The following is a 12,960-nucleotide window of genomic DNA, read 5'->3' on the forward strand; positions in this document are numbered from 1 at the left end:
TTTTGCCACTGTACCTTCTGATATGACGCACAGATGTGCTTTCACAACAGACCTTTGGTGCTTGTAAGTATGTGTAAGACTCTGCTTGCATAGATGAACACCTAGTTAGCAAGGTTTAAACGGAACAGAGTGGGCAACTGAGCTTTCTCAACAGTAATGCTCTGCTTGTGACCTTTGGGGGACAGGATTAGTGTGTCTGTGGTACTTTCTTTTTTTTTTTTTTAAGAACACAAGGGAAAACCCAGCCCTGGGATGCAGGTGCTGCAGTAATAAATGGAGATCAAAGGATTCTATACTGTCAGGAGTTGCTACCAAATCAGAAGGCATAAGGAAAGGAGAATGTTTTTTAAGGCCTCCACCTAGGGTGTTTCCTCTCCGGACATGCCATTTTTACTCATCTTTATTATATTGACAGTTTGAGCTGCCGCTATGGCTGATATATATCCATATGCCTGGATCAGTGTTTCTTCCTGTTTATTTTATGACTTCAGGTTGAGCATTATTTCAGTATCTGTATTTGCAGTTAATGACTGTAATTAATATTAAGCTGTTGTTATGATATAACATAGCAGTGCACTTCTGAAGGATCTTTTAAAGATGATTTTGAAAAACAGCTGTAGTATGATAAACATAGATGTTGATAAATTACTGCAACTGCATGTGAGAGTTTGAAATGCCTACAAGTTATGGGTTGTTTTTAATAATAAAATCTATGAAAGTGTAAGGTTTGTGTTTGAAGGACTTCCTAGGGTTGCGTAAAGTTGTATTAAAGAGAAATTAAATTGGAGTTATATCCAGGTTTTCTCTCAAAACAACCTATAGGATCTTTCTGAATGAAATTTTCCTGGCAAACTAGAAATTAAAATGCTCACAGAAATGTCAGTGAAGGGGAGATAAAAAGGGGCTGTGAAGTTGTATATCTATCATGCGAGATAAATAGGATCACACCACCCTATTAGATGGTGGTAAGATAATATCTTTTTAGCTGTACTGCTAAATCCATGTCTGATCAACAGTGAAAATGTTTAAAGTTGTGGGAGGCATATTCTATTATAGGATGGAAGTATCTTTCTGACACTGAACTATGCCACCTGTACAATGGCACATCCTATACTGTTCCACTTGCAGCAGAAACAGTAGCTGCGGTGAAAAGAACTTCCCAAAACATGTTTCTGGGATTCCAGAAACTTCGGCAGCCACTTCTTGGTGCTTGGTTCTACTTCTCTGGGATTTCAACACCCTGGCCCTGTATACAGCATGCTCTCAGTAATAGTGCTTGATTGCCTTTAAAAACAGTTATGACGGTTGCAGGTTTGTGTGTCTCCAGTGAATGCCCTTTTAGGAGAGGTGTCAAAATTAAGGTGGTACTGCCTGCTTATCTAAGAGATTTTTTTGAATTTTTGTCTTAACACTGAAAAAGATTTTCTGCTTCTTTTGGTTTCACTCTGCTAAATTAATGAATATTGCCTGTTCTTCAAATTTGTTTAATCAAGATCTTATCATATTGTTTAGATTAAAGCAGCTTTATATTTCATTAGGAAAATATTATGTAATTATTATATTTAGACCACATCTTTTTCTTTTCCCCTGCTAGTATTAATCTGTGTTGGCCTTCAAACAAGGGATCCTGTTAGATTCTCAGTGGGTGGCCAAAAATCAGAAGATTGCAAGTGTTATAAAGACTCATGTTTGTTTTGGGTGGCGGCTTCAAAGGCTCGTGGGCTTCCTCACACAAGGATGCTGTCAGGAAATGGGAAAGCAGAGGAAAAAAAAATCTGAATCTGTTTTATATAAAAAAGGGATCGTAGAGCCCCTATCCTTGCTTAGCTTCAATTGGAAGGCAGTATTGTCATGAATTTCTTTGGACTACATGTCTTTGTTTGCATTAGTTGCTGTTAATAAAGCTTCCTTTTTTTTCTTACTTGTACACTTTAATAATGTAAAATGCAGCTCTGCATTTATAAGGCAATTTGTAAATAGTGTGTTAAAGCTTAGTAACTTAATGTGTATAGTTTGAGGTGCTGGATGATGGGATGTATTCCAGTCCATATGTTCTGCAGATTCCAATTAGTAAGACCATCCTGCTGCTATGTAGGATAAAGTGTGAGTTAGGATTTAATGCTGTGTATTTTCTTGGTAATTTATTGAAGGAATTACCTCATCAGTTCCTTCAAGTATTAAACATAACTCATGTGGCTTGCCTAGGCTGGTCTGTATCTAGAGGGCTTGTGATTTTGTTGTATATCACCCATGTTAGTCATTTTATTAGATGATGTTAAGATATGGCCGTAAATCAGATTTCTAACACAATGTTATATATGTCTGCAGGAGCACAGGTCTTTACATACAGAATGTCAGACTGTTGGCACTTAAAGAACTGTGCAGTGATATGTACTAAGGATGGATGAAAATAAAAGGCAAATTATTTCTTGTCTCATTCGATCAGTTGAATCCTTTCATGAAGAAAGGAAGGAAATGTTTAGTATTAATGTGCATAGCTTACATATGCTGTTGTGGTTCTGTCTGTTACAGTTGAAACATCTGGTAGTCTTGGTCAAGAAAAAAAAATGTTATCTGTGTGATTTCTAGCTGTAATTCTTGTGGTTTTTTTTAAGATTCCCATCAACACTTTTTTTTTCTTTTTTCTTTTTTTTTTTTTTTGGAGGCTTCCAGTTAATGAAGTTACACACAGGAAGTGATTCAGATGGTAGAATGGACACAGACAGCATACATATGCATAAGGAGATGCTGTGGGATAGTCAAGACTTTCTTCCAAAGTCTCCATGGGGTGGATATCCCTCAGATGAATGACTCAGGAGGACTCAGTGTAGTTGAGTCACTTTGAAATTGTTACCCTTTGTCAATATTTGCCTGAATACGCGTTATTACTTGTGTTCTTTATTTTCATTCATAGGTTGAACTTTATATCACTTTTGAGGTGAAGGAGCTTTTTGTTTAAGTGGGGAACTGAAGCTGCAGGACATCCAAGCAGTGTCTGATTTTGCTATCAGAAGCATGCTGCAGAATACCTCAGTCCCCTAACCCTGTTTGCAATGGTTTTAAGTTCCATCTGGGTCTGTGGAAACAAGGATGTATGGAAAAGACAGGGATCTTGTCCTGTCCTGATGCTGGGATGTAGCTAGGGGCTCCTCTAGGTGAGGAGAGTGTGTGAAGCTGAGCTCAGTTAATGAGGTAGCTTAGAGCTGACTTGCTAAGGCTGCCTAGTGGCTGGGATGCAGGCAGCTGAAATTTCATTTATGCTGCTGCTTGACCAAATGACTGTGACAGAAGCTGACCAATCTAGGAAAATTCCTTTTAAATAGTAACTTGCAGTCACCCATCCACTGATTTTATGAAACTGAAACTGAGGAATGGCAGCAGACACTGCAGTGTTACAAATGGGTCAGAACCCAAGTTGGTTAACTGGGCATTAAACAGCAGTATAAGGGAAAAATCAAGCAAACTTAGTTTTCTTGGCAATAGTTAACTTTGTTTTCTATTTCAGGAGGACCTATGGCTCTGTGAAATATAACTAGAGATTGTCTTTGCAAGTCTTGCTCGAGTCAGCTTCCCAAGACCTCTTATGCTCAGCACTGACTCTTAAGTTGGCTCCAAAAATGCTGTATGTTACCAAAAATAATGCAATCTTTGGTTGTTGTGAGCTTAATGCTGTGGACCCTGTGAAAGTAAATTACATTTCCATTTAGGAAGGTCTGCTTATCTAAATGCTACATAAATACCTTCAAGCAAATATTAAAAAACGGCAAGAAATTTTGTTTGGTTTGCATTTTTATCCGAGTTCCAAGAACTGACTTCAGTTGTACTATAGTGGTAAAAAATAAAACATGACTTAGTTCACACTAAGAGATGAGAAGATCAACTTTGGAAACCAAGCTTAAGAGCTATAAAATTTGCCATTTTAAAGGTGTTCTGTTAATTCAGTGAGCATCTTTACAACAATATATTCAGAAATGAGAAGTCTTAAAAATGGAAGCTGTGATGGCTATTACACTAGCAAAAATCAGTTTGATCTCTGGAGTGATAGGTGCTTCATCAGCCTTTCTGTCCTGCTGCCCTGCCTGAGAGTTGCTGTTGTAAAATCAAGAAAGACACCCTGATTATTATTTATGCTTGGACATCTTTATGCTGTTGTGATGGTACCAAGAGATGCTTATCTGATGGTGCTTGCTATAGTATAACTATGGTAATACGATAGTGTTGTTCTTCACTGAAGTAGCTAATTTTATTGGGGATTAGAACACCATCTTTTTTAAAAAAAAAATGCAATAATTCTCCCTTCTGAATTTGCTACCAGCATAATTCAATTAAGCCTATGTATTATTAGCATTAATATGACTAAAAGATTATGTTCTAGAAATATATCTTAAACCTTTTAGAGAAGGTGTTTAAAAGTGAGTAACTATCTAAAGATACATAGACAAAAAATAACAACAATTACTGTTTGGCATCTTATTTGCCATTTCTTGTGGTGTCCTTTTAGGAACTTGAATTTAATGTTGTTTGGGTTTTTTTTTTTTCTTATATGTTGTGTGCTTTTCCATTTTTTCTGGATCAAGATAATAGACTCATTAAAAAAAAAACCACACCCAAACCCCAGAAACTCAAATCACAAAAAAAAAAGTGAAACCAATGGACAAAACCCAAAAAACAAAAATAGAAATCAAGTTGTAACTCCTGTATTGCTCATGGCCATAGGAGTTTTTTCCCAAATCTAAGCTTTTCAATTATTTTGTAGTGAATGTTGCAACATTATTGAATAGTTACAGTTATTCAGAGGAACTGTAACCCATAGGAGAAAAAAGTCAATGTTTGCATTGTTACTATTTTTTTGAAAAAAATATTTTTGGCAGTTTAGAATATGTATATGTAATAAACTCTGGAATTTGAGTATAGTGAGAAGGGTAGAAGAAGCAAATGCCTGCAGTTTTCATGAGTGTGACTCGTAAGGAATATGTTTGCCATGGTTAGTATCCAGTGTTTTTTGCCTGCCTGAAATACAGTCTGTGCACAAACTCTTTTACTGGGCTGATCTCTGGTCTTGACTTGGTTTTTTTTTGATTTTGGTTGATCTCCACTGTTTTCAGTCAGACACAGCTGCATTTTCTTAGTATGCCAGGGTAAATGCTGCCTCAATGCACTTGGGCTAGATTCCCTGCTGTTCCATGTCTGCAGTGCACCATGCCTTGTAGAAATGGATACTCACAAGGTTTCTCCTCTGCCTCTCAGCACTAGGGTGATTTCAGCTTCAGAGGAGAAGGCAGTGTGAAGATGGTGAGCTGTCAGCAAAACAGAAAGCTGGCATGCCTTTGGTGAGTCAAATAAGAAAGGAAAATGTGAAAGATATCTGCCATCTTAAGTGGCTTCATTATCTTAGTGGAAGAATGCAGTGCTTGCATGTTTCTAATCTGCTGATATCTGAAGTATTGGTACTGGTCCTGGTATTATTTCTGTTCTGTGTCACTGTAGAAACTTTCTAATATGCAAATGTCACTACTTACTGAAGACTAAAAGTAAGTTAAGTATAGAACTAAAACCATCTCGTAGTTCAGACAGAAAAGTTAGATAATTAGCTATTCTTGTCAAGGGACTGTGATTAAAATAGGCCATCTTCATAATAGTGACTAGTTTGCAGGGACTTCCTGAAAGCCACCTGGGATAATGATAATGAAAAGAACAAAATTAAAAAGGAGGGGGAGGTGGTGCCATTAGAGCTTATGATGACTTTTGTCAGTGAATTAAGTCAGCTTTTAATTTGAGGACTATTATTTTTGCACTTTGGAAAGAAGCATAGGTTTAGTTTTCTGACTTTGGCAATGTGAGGATACCAGATCAGCTGGGTTACTGATGGGGTTCCTTAATATCTCTGTAAAGTTATGGTTTCATTGCCCACATCCTTACTTGTGAGTGCTGTTGGCATGGCTCATCTTCAAAGACCACTCTAATCCATGTGTAACCTGCTAGGTTCTGCTTAGGGAATTATTCCTTTGTGGAATTATCACTATTAAGGAAAAGCTAGATGAGAAAAAGCATCTGAACATCATTACTGCATCGTTCTTTATAAGGTGATGATAACAATATGCGTAGCGATATTAATTTAATATGAATTTATATTGACATGTCTTTTAAGAAAAAAGCTGGTTAGCAAGTAGTACTTAAAACAAGCTCCAGTGCGGAGGAGCTCTGTACTCCCTTTGGTCTTTCCTGCTGAAATGTTGTCCTTCTCATCCAAAAAAACCAGCAGCAGGGAAATCTCCAAAGACTGAACAGTGCTTGCTCTTTCCTGCATATGGATTCCTTAGTGGATGCCCTATGCCAGTGTGAAAAAGAAATTTTAATCAGTCAAGTCTGACCTGAATCATCTAAGTTGGGTCTCTGTGGGAACACAGTTTTAAGGGCAGTTATGCTAAATGGACTAGTAGAGTAAAATAAACATTCGTATGATTTAATTAATTTTTTAGACAGTTGCCACTTATTTAACAGTTCTAGTAAAAAGCTGCTTATCTTCTATTTCAGATAGAGGTTTGCAAGAGTCCCGATGTGGCTGTAATATTTTTTCCTAGATAATGTGCTGCAAATGTCTTTTGAAAATGCAAGCAAGTTGAAAAGTGAAAATGTGGGCAAGAATTAAGAGTACTCTCATTTTTCTGTGTTAAACTCTCCTTGCAAAAAAAAAAAAACAAACCAAAAAACAAAGCAAAAACCAAAACAAAACCCTGCTTCTAAATTATTTTCATTAAATGAAGCTTTTGTGTCTCTTTATTCCTTTATTAGGAACACAGTGATTTGAAAAATTCAAGATATTGAGGTCTCAGAAGTGTCAGGGATGCTCAGCTTTTAAAAAACATAAGTAAAAATTTCAGCACCATACATTCAAAAGAAATTGCTGTGAATGTTTGTGGGTATGCAAATATTTCTGATAAATTTAATGGGCCAAACTTTCATGTCATTAAAATGGTAAAAAATGTATGCATGCATGATCAAGGCAATATAGGTCTCTAAATACATTCTGTGTAAAACGGCTATGTGATGCACCTAGGGAGTACTTATCTAAAGCTTGTTGTAAGAAGTGTTGAATCCGAACACTACCTTAGCAGTTTTGTTTCTTAATGTTGCAAAAATGATTAAAACCTGCTTTTGAAGTATTTTCTTGAAAACCATCAAAAGTGGAAGGTCCAAATTTTAGCTTCCAAGTGCAGGCTGTCTCTCATGCTTTAAGTTCTGCCTACTCATGCATCGTTTCAATATCTTTTTACACTTGTTGACCTGGTGGCTTGCTTCTGTTTTGTAGTTTTGTTGGTTTTTTGTTTGTGGCAAACTTTTTGCATTTTGCCTCGACTGTGCATTATGCCGAGTCATATGGCCTCTGACTTCCCATCATTCTTCACATTTGTATTGCCTTTTACTTCCATGGGAGAAAATGGGCTGAGAAGTTGATAACCAAGCTGAAGCAAGAACAGGCTTTTCGCTTCTGTTATAACTGGCTTCAGGTAAATCTTGCAAGGGAGCAAATGACTGTCAAAGGTACTAGGTAATAGAAAAGCTGGGTGGATGAAGTTGAGGCCAGTTGTCTGAGGGATCTAGGGGTCTCTTAGTGGCACAGTTCATTGAAGGTAAATTTAATCTGGTTTTAAAATTCAGATTTTTAATTTTTTTTAAGAACTAAAGATTGTTTTATGGCATGGCAGACCTTTAGATTCCATCTCCCCCCACCCTCAGCCCCGGTCGTATTTTCTGATATGTCTAAGTATTTTTTTACATCTGCTTTTTGATGAAGTGTCCAATTACATGGTTTTATTTCATCCCGTTCTTTGTATAAGTTGGTGAAATTCAGATTTTCCTGTAGATAAGCATTTGGCCTTTCAGCTGCTTCTGCCTTGCGAAGAAATTAATTCCTTCAAGCCAGTGAGTCTGCATCTCCAGCTGTGACTGTAGATGAATGTTCTTGCAGGGTCATGTACTGCAGCTCTGAACCTAAATAAAAGGATTAACAAGGGTTCACTTGGAGAAAAAATGCTTAATTTCACTATAATAAGTATGAGAACCCATAGGGAAAACCAATAAAGCTTTACTATTAAAATTGTTAACAAATGATTATTCCACCCTGACCCCCCTTCCTGCTGTTATTGTACTTTTGAAACAGTAACAAAGGATGGGATTGACCTATTTCATGGTAGTACTTTAGTCCCTGGCCTACAGATAATCTTTTGCTCCAAAATAATTCCTAGTCTAGTTCTGTTAGGAGGCAACAACTGTATTTATGAAGGAAGTGAAATTTTCTGATGCATTTTACACAATCTTCTTCCCCAAAGCTTTGCTTGGTGTGAAGGGAAAAGGGACATCATGTTAAGATACAGTTATGCTGGGACTAAGCCTGATAGCCAGCAATACCCAGATGCTATATCTCATTGCTCTGGAAGAGCATGTACATTTTCCAAAACAAGCACATACTGATTTTAATGATTCCTGGCAGAAAGAGAGGATTTCCAGGATGACTCTCTTCAGTTGCATAAAGAAACCTCATTGTCTTGTCTTCATTGGCAAGACTGCCCTGGAATTAGGAAGAGCAGAGAGGCTAGCAGGGGCCTTCCTCACTCGGTATAATTTCTATTGGCTGCTGGTGGTTGGGATACTGTCTCTTTCCACTCAAGCAAGCAGTGGAAGGGTTGAGATGTTCCTCAGGGCAATGCTCTTATCCTTGAGGGCTCTCCTGTCTTTAACAGAGAGTATGAGGAGAGGGTAGAATTTTGGTTGCAGTGATCTTGACTCCCATCATTTTAGGACTGCTATCCTCAGGCAGCACTATTATCTGAGCAAAGAGATACTTGCATCAATTTCTTTGGGAAGGAAAACTAATTAAAATTGACGAATGCAACTGCCCTGCTTGGTATAAGAAATCAAACAGAAAAAAAAATCTAATTTTAAGATTAGATCTTGATATTAGCTTTGTCTTTTGCTTTATTTGGGCTTTGGAAGTGGGCAGTGAGTCCTGGTTGATAAGCTGGTGATGCTCTTGAACTCCAGGCTAGAAAACACCAGCCTATCTGGATTGCTTGCCCAGAAGCTCCTGGTATTGAAACTAAGGCATATGGAAGCTGGTACATGAACAAGTCTGCTCAATAACTGTCAAAGGTGCTGCTTGAGCATGCACTTAGTGTTAATAGGGAAACATTTTTGGTTCTGTCATGGGGTTTTTCTGTTGCTTATTTTTACTTCAGAGATTTTGCCCCTTTGAGAAATGTTTGTGTCTGGTGTATATTTGCAAATATATATAACTTATTGCTTTAAAATATTATTCAAAATATTTATTTTTTAATAGTTTGTAAAATTATTTCTCAGTCTTTCATCAGAAGACCACTTTTCTTCAGAGAAAACAAAACAAAAGTCTATGGAGAGCATTGTGCTGTGTTAAAAAATGTTTTTAATTCGTGACCAGATGAACATCATACTGAACTTTGAATGTTGACCCACTTCTTTATTTCCCTCCTGTTGTTTTTCTCATTTGCATTCTCATGAATATGGTTTCAATTTTTCCTCTTCATGATCGTTTTGTGGACCACCTTTTGAAACTGTAGGGACCACCAGCAGTCCATAGGGATGGCTGAGGACCCCCAGTCTGCACAAAATTCCACATAAGTTTTTGTTATTTGTTATAACCTTGCTCTAGCGTTCTGAGTCAAATGTTTCTGATAGTCTCTCATTTGCTACCTAATGTGGCTTTAATTAGTCACAAGTGGTAAGTATCTTCTAAAGCCAGAAACTAATTGCAGTTAAATAGATTAGGCATGTTCCTTCATCAACTTCATTTTATCATTGGTTGGTATGATTTTTGTGGCTGCTTCTTCAGGTAAGCAGCCTGTGCTTTAGAAGTATTCTGTTTTTCCTGCATTTTTCAATGATCTTAAGAAAAAGGTCACCTTTTGCAGAGACTCTAGTTACTCTATGATTCTCTAACTTTATTGGAAAAAGCTTGAGCTTTAAAAGCATGTTTTACAGAAACAGTTGGCATGGTATTTCTAAGTGGCCTGGTCTTGGTTTAATCTGACTGGAATTTCAGAAAGCTAAGGTGAGTAAGGTGAAAATTTTAGACCAAAGCTACTGTGGGTAATAGTACAACTATCAAGTCTTCTCCATTTATATAGGTGAGATTTAAGTAAGATAATATTATAATCATAGAATCATAGAATAGTTAGGATTGGAAAGGACCTCAAGATCATCTAGTTCCAACCCCCCAGCCATGGGCAGGGATACCTCCCACCAAACCATGTCACCCAAGGCTTCATCCAACCTGGTCTTGAACACTGCCAGGGATGGAGCATTCACAACCTCCCTGGGCAACCCATTCCAGTACCTCACCACCCTAACAGTAAAGAATTTCTTATATCCAGTCTAAACCTCTGCTGTTTAAGTTTCAACGAGTTACCCCTTGTCCTATCACTACAGTCCCTAATGAAGAGTCCTTCCCCAACAAACCTGTAGGTCCCCTTCAGATACTGGAAGGCTGCTATGAGGTCTCCGCAGTCTTCTCTTCTCCAGGCTGAACAGCCCCAACTTTCTCAGCCTATCTTCATACAGGAGGTGCTCCAGTCCCCTGATCATCCTTGTCACCCTCCTCTGGACTTGTTCTAACAGTACCATGTCCTTTTTATTTTGAGGACACCAGAACTGAACACAGTACTCCAAGTGAGGTCTCACGAGGGCAGAGTAGAGGGGCAGGATCACCTCCTTCGACCTGCTGGTGGGATACATGTGTAATTCACAATAAATATGACGTCCTTCATAAAGGCAGAACTATTAGCATACTCTTAAGAAGTACTTTTCCTGTGTCCTTGAAAGTACGTTTTGCCCATGATGTTAATGGTGATATTTTTGCAGACATGGGAGTTAATTGCACTATGTGAAATCTGAAAGGTTTATTTGCTGGCTTACTGCATAGTTACTGTTAATCAAGCAGATGCATGCAACATTTGCAGCACATGTTTTTGTCATGAGACAGGTTAGTTTCACCCTACTGATGATGTTTGTGCAATAGTAATCCTGCTCAGTACAAGAGGAACCACAAGTTCAGACGCCTGGTGTGTGTGCTTGGCCGAGGAGGCACTGGCGTGAGGCTACCATCTGCGGGCTTATGACTGAATGCCTCTAAGTCAGAATCGTGCCTAGACATTTGATGCTGTGCTGTTGTGTCACTGGTTGCTCAAGACTGATCCAGGAGATGACAGTCTTGTTCAGAATGCATGGGCTAAAGCCCTTCCTGAATATTCATTAGCAAAGACAGGCCTTCCTCACAGGGGAAGGAAACCTACCTTCAAACTCGGGTAGATGGAGCCCATCTAGCCTTGTGAGGTCTTCCATCTAAGAGAAGGACACTCTTATAACACCTACAACCTCCGGACTTTGCTGTCACTGTCCTAGCTAGCTAGGCCATGGCAGTTAAACCTCAGGTGTAAAGGGTGGGACCAGTTCTGCACATGCTGTGCCTCACCTAAAAAATCCACTGCGGAGGCTGGAAGGTGTTGTTCTCCCTTGTTGGTATGGACAGGCGAGGGTCAAATCAGTAGGTGACAAGGTGCATGGAAGCTGCAGATCCAACCATGTATGTGGGCAGACCAGCGCATGGGTTGCTCGTGGCTGCCCAGGAGATGTCAGTCCTGGTAGGATACTTCCTGATTGCCTAAGCTGCCTTTTTTTTCTAACCAGTTTTGCATATCCCACATGCCGTTCGTCATCATTCTTGTAGTAAGCGTGGGTAAAGCCCTTCCCAAATCTTCATTTGTGAAGCCAAGACATCAATCAATTTAATTTAGAAAGAGAGGACTTTGCAGAGATACAGTATACCTACTGTAAGTAGCAGGGCTTTTTAATGTACTCTTGTTGTGGCTATAAAGTCAAAATCCAGCTCTGAAGAATGTTGTATCCAGGATTTTTAAAGTAGTCTTTGTACCTGGACACCTAAGGAATTGTAGGGCTTTCCAATGGAAATTGAAAATAGAAGAAAACATGTAAGAAAAGGCATGTTTCACATTTAGCATGTTTTTCTTTCTGTAAAATATAACCTTAATTTGGAAATGTGAATTCCTTTCATGTGAGAACTGAAAAGTTTCTCTGTATGTACAGTGTGAAATAATATTAACAAGTCAACATGTGGATAGAGCATAGTTGCCAAATCATTAAACCTGCTAGGGATGACTGCTTCTTTTTTGATGCTTCTATTTTTGCATATCATGTTGATTTTCCATCTATAATTAGTCTTCTTAATAACTGCATTTCTTGTGGTTCTAGTCATACCACAGATGAATGTGCCACAACTTCAATTGAATGCATGGAAAAAAATTCTAAATAAAAAATTAGATTAAATAAAGAGTCATCTGAACAACAATAGCAAAAATCCTTGCAAGTACAGCATAAGGCTGAGCTCTGAAGTATTATTGTTTTAGTTGTTGTGGATTTGGTGAGTTTTGTATTGTGTAATGCATTTATAATTCTTTTTAAATATTTAGGAATTCTCCAGATCTATTTGTTGTGTGGTTGCTGAAGCATTATCCTGGGACAGCAGTAATGATTGATGAACACCCTTCAGGTAAGAAGTCAGATGTATGCCATTTTGTATGGTTGTTCATTAACTTTCCCCACATTGTTTTGGTTAAGCTTCAATAGTAGCATCAAAACTCACTGAATATAAAATATAAAACTCTTGTCTACATGAATGTTTATATATGTCTCTCTGTAAATCACTGTGAGCAGGTTTTTGATTTTTCTCCTAGATTTGGTAATTGTGACAACAGATGACATTTCATGCTAAATTGTGTTTTAATGATCAAAAGATTATTGCAAAATATGGTCTGTCATTTCTAATTCTTCCATCAACCCACCTGCTCCTGCAGGAATTAGTTCCTTCTACTTTAAGTTATACCAGATTGGAGCATCTATTCCATCAGGCTT

At 38.0% G+C, this 12,960-nt stretch overlaps 1 long non-coding RNA gene across 3 annotated transcripts in view; it reads left to right on the top strand.

The window, feature by feature from the left end:
• Positions 1–12,960, top strand: part of LOC115946647 (uncharacterized) — a 251,053-nt gene that overhangs the window by 67,532 nt on the left and 170,561 nt on the right. For all 3 annotated transcript variants that reach the window (XR_004550154.1, XR_004550153.1, XR_004080696.2), the window contains exon 3: positions 12,519–12,598. This is a non-coding gene — a long non-coding RNA (uncharacterized lncRNA). The remainder of the gene's footprint in view (positions 1–12,518; positions 12,599–12,960) is intronic.

The sequence above is a fragment of the Melopsittacus undulatus genome, chromosome 1, assembly GCF_012275295.1.
Source record: "Melopsittacus undulatus isolate bMelUnd1 chromosome 1, bMelUnd1.mat.Z, whole genome shotgun sequence".
NCBI classification, from domain to species: Eukaryota; Metazoa; Chordata; class Aves; order Psittaciformes; family Psittaculidae; genus Melopsittacus; species Melopsittacus undulatus.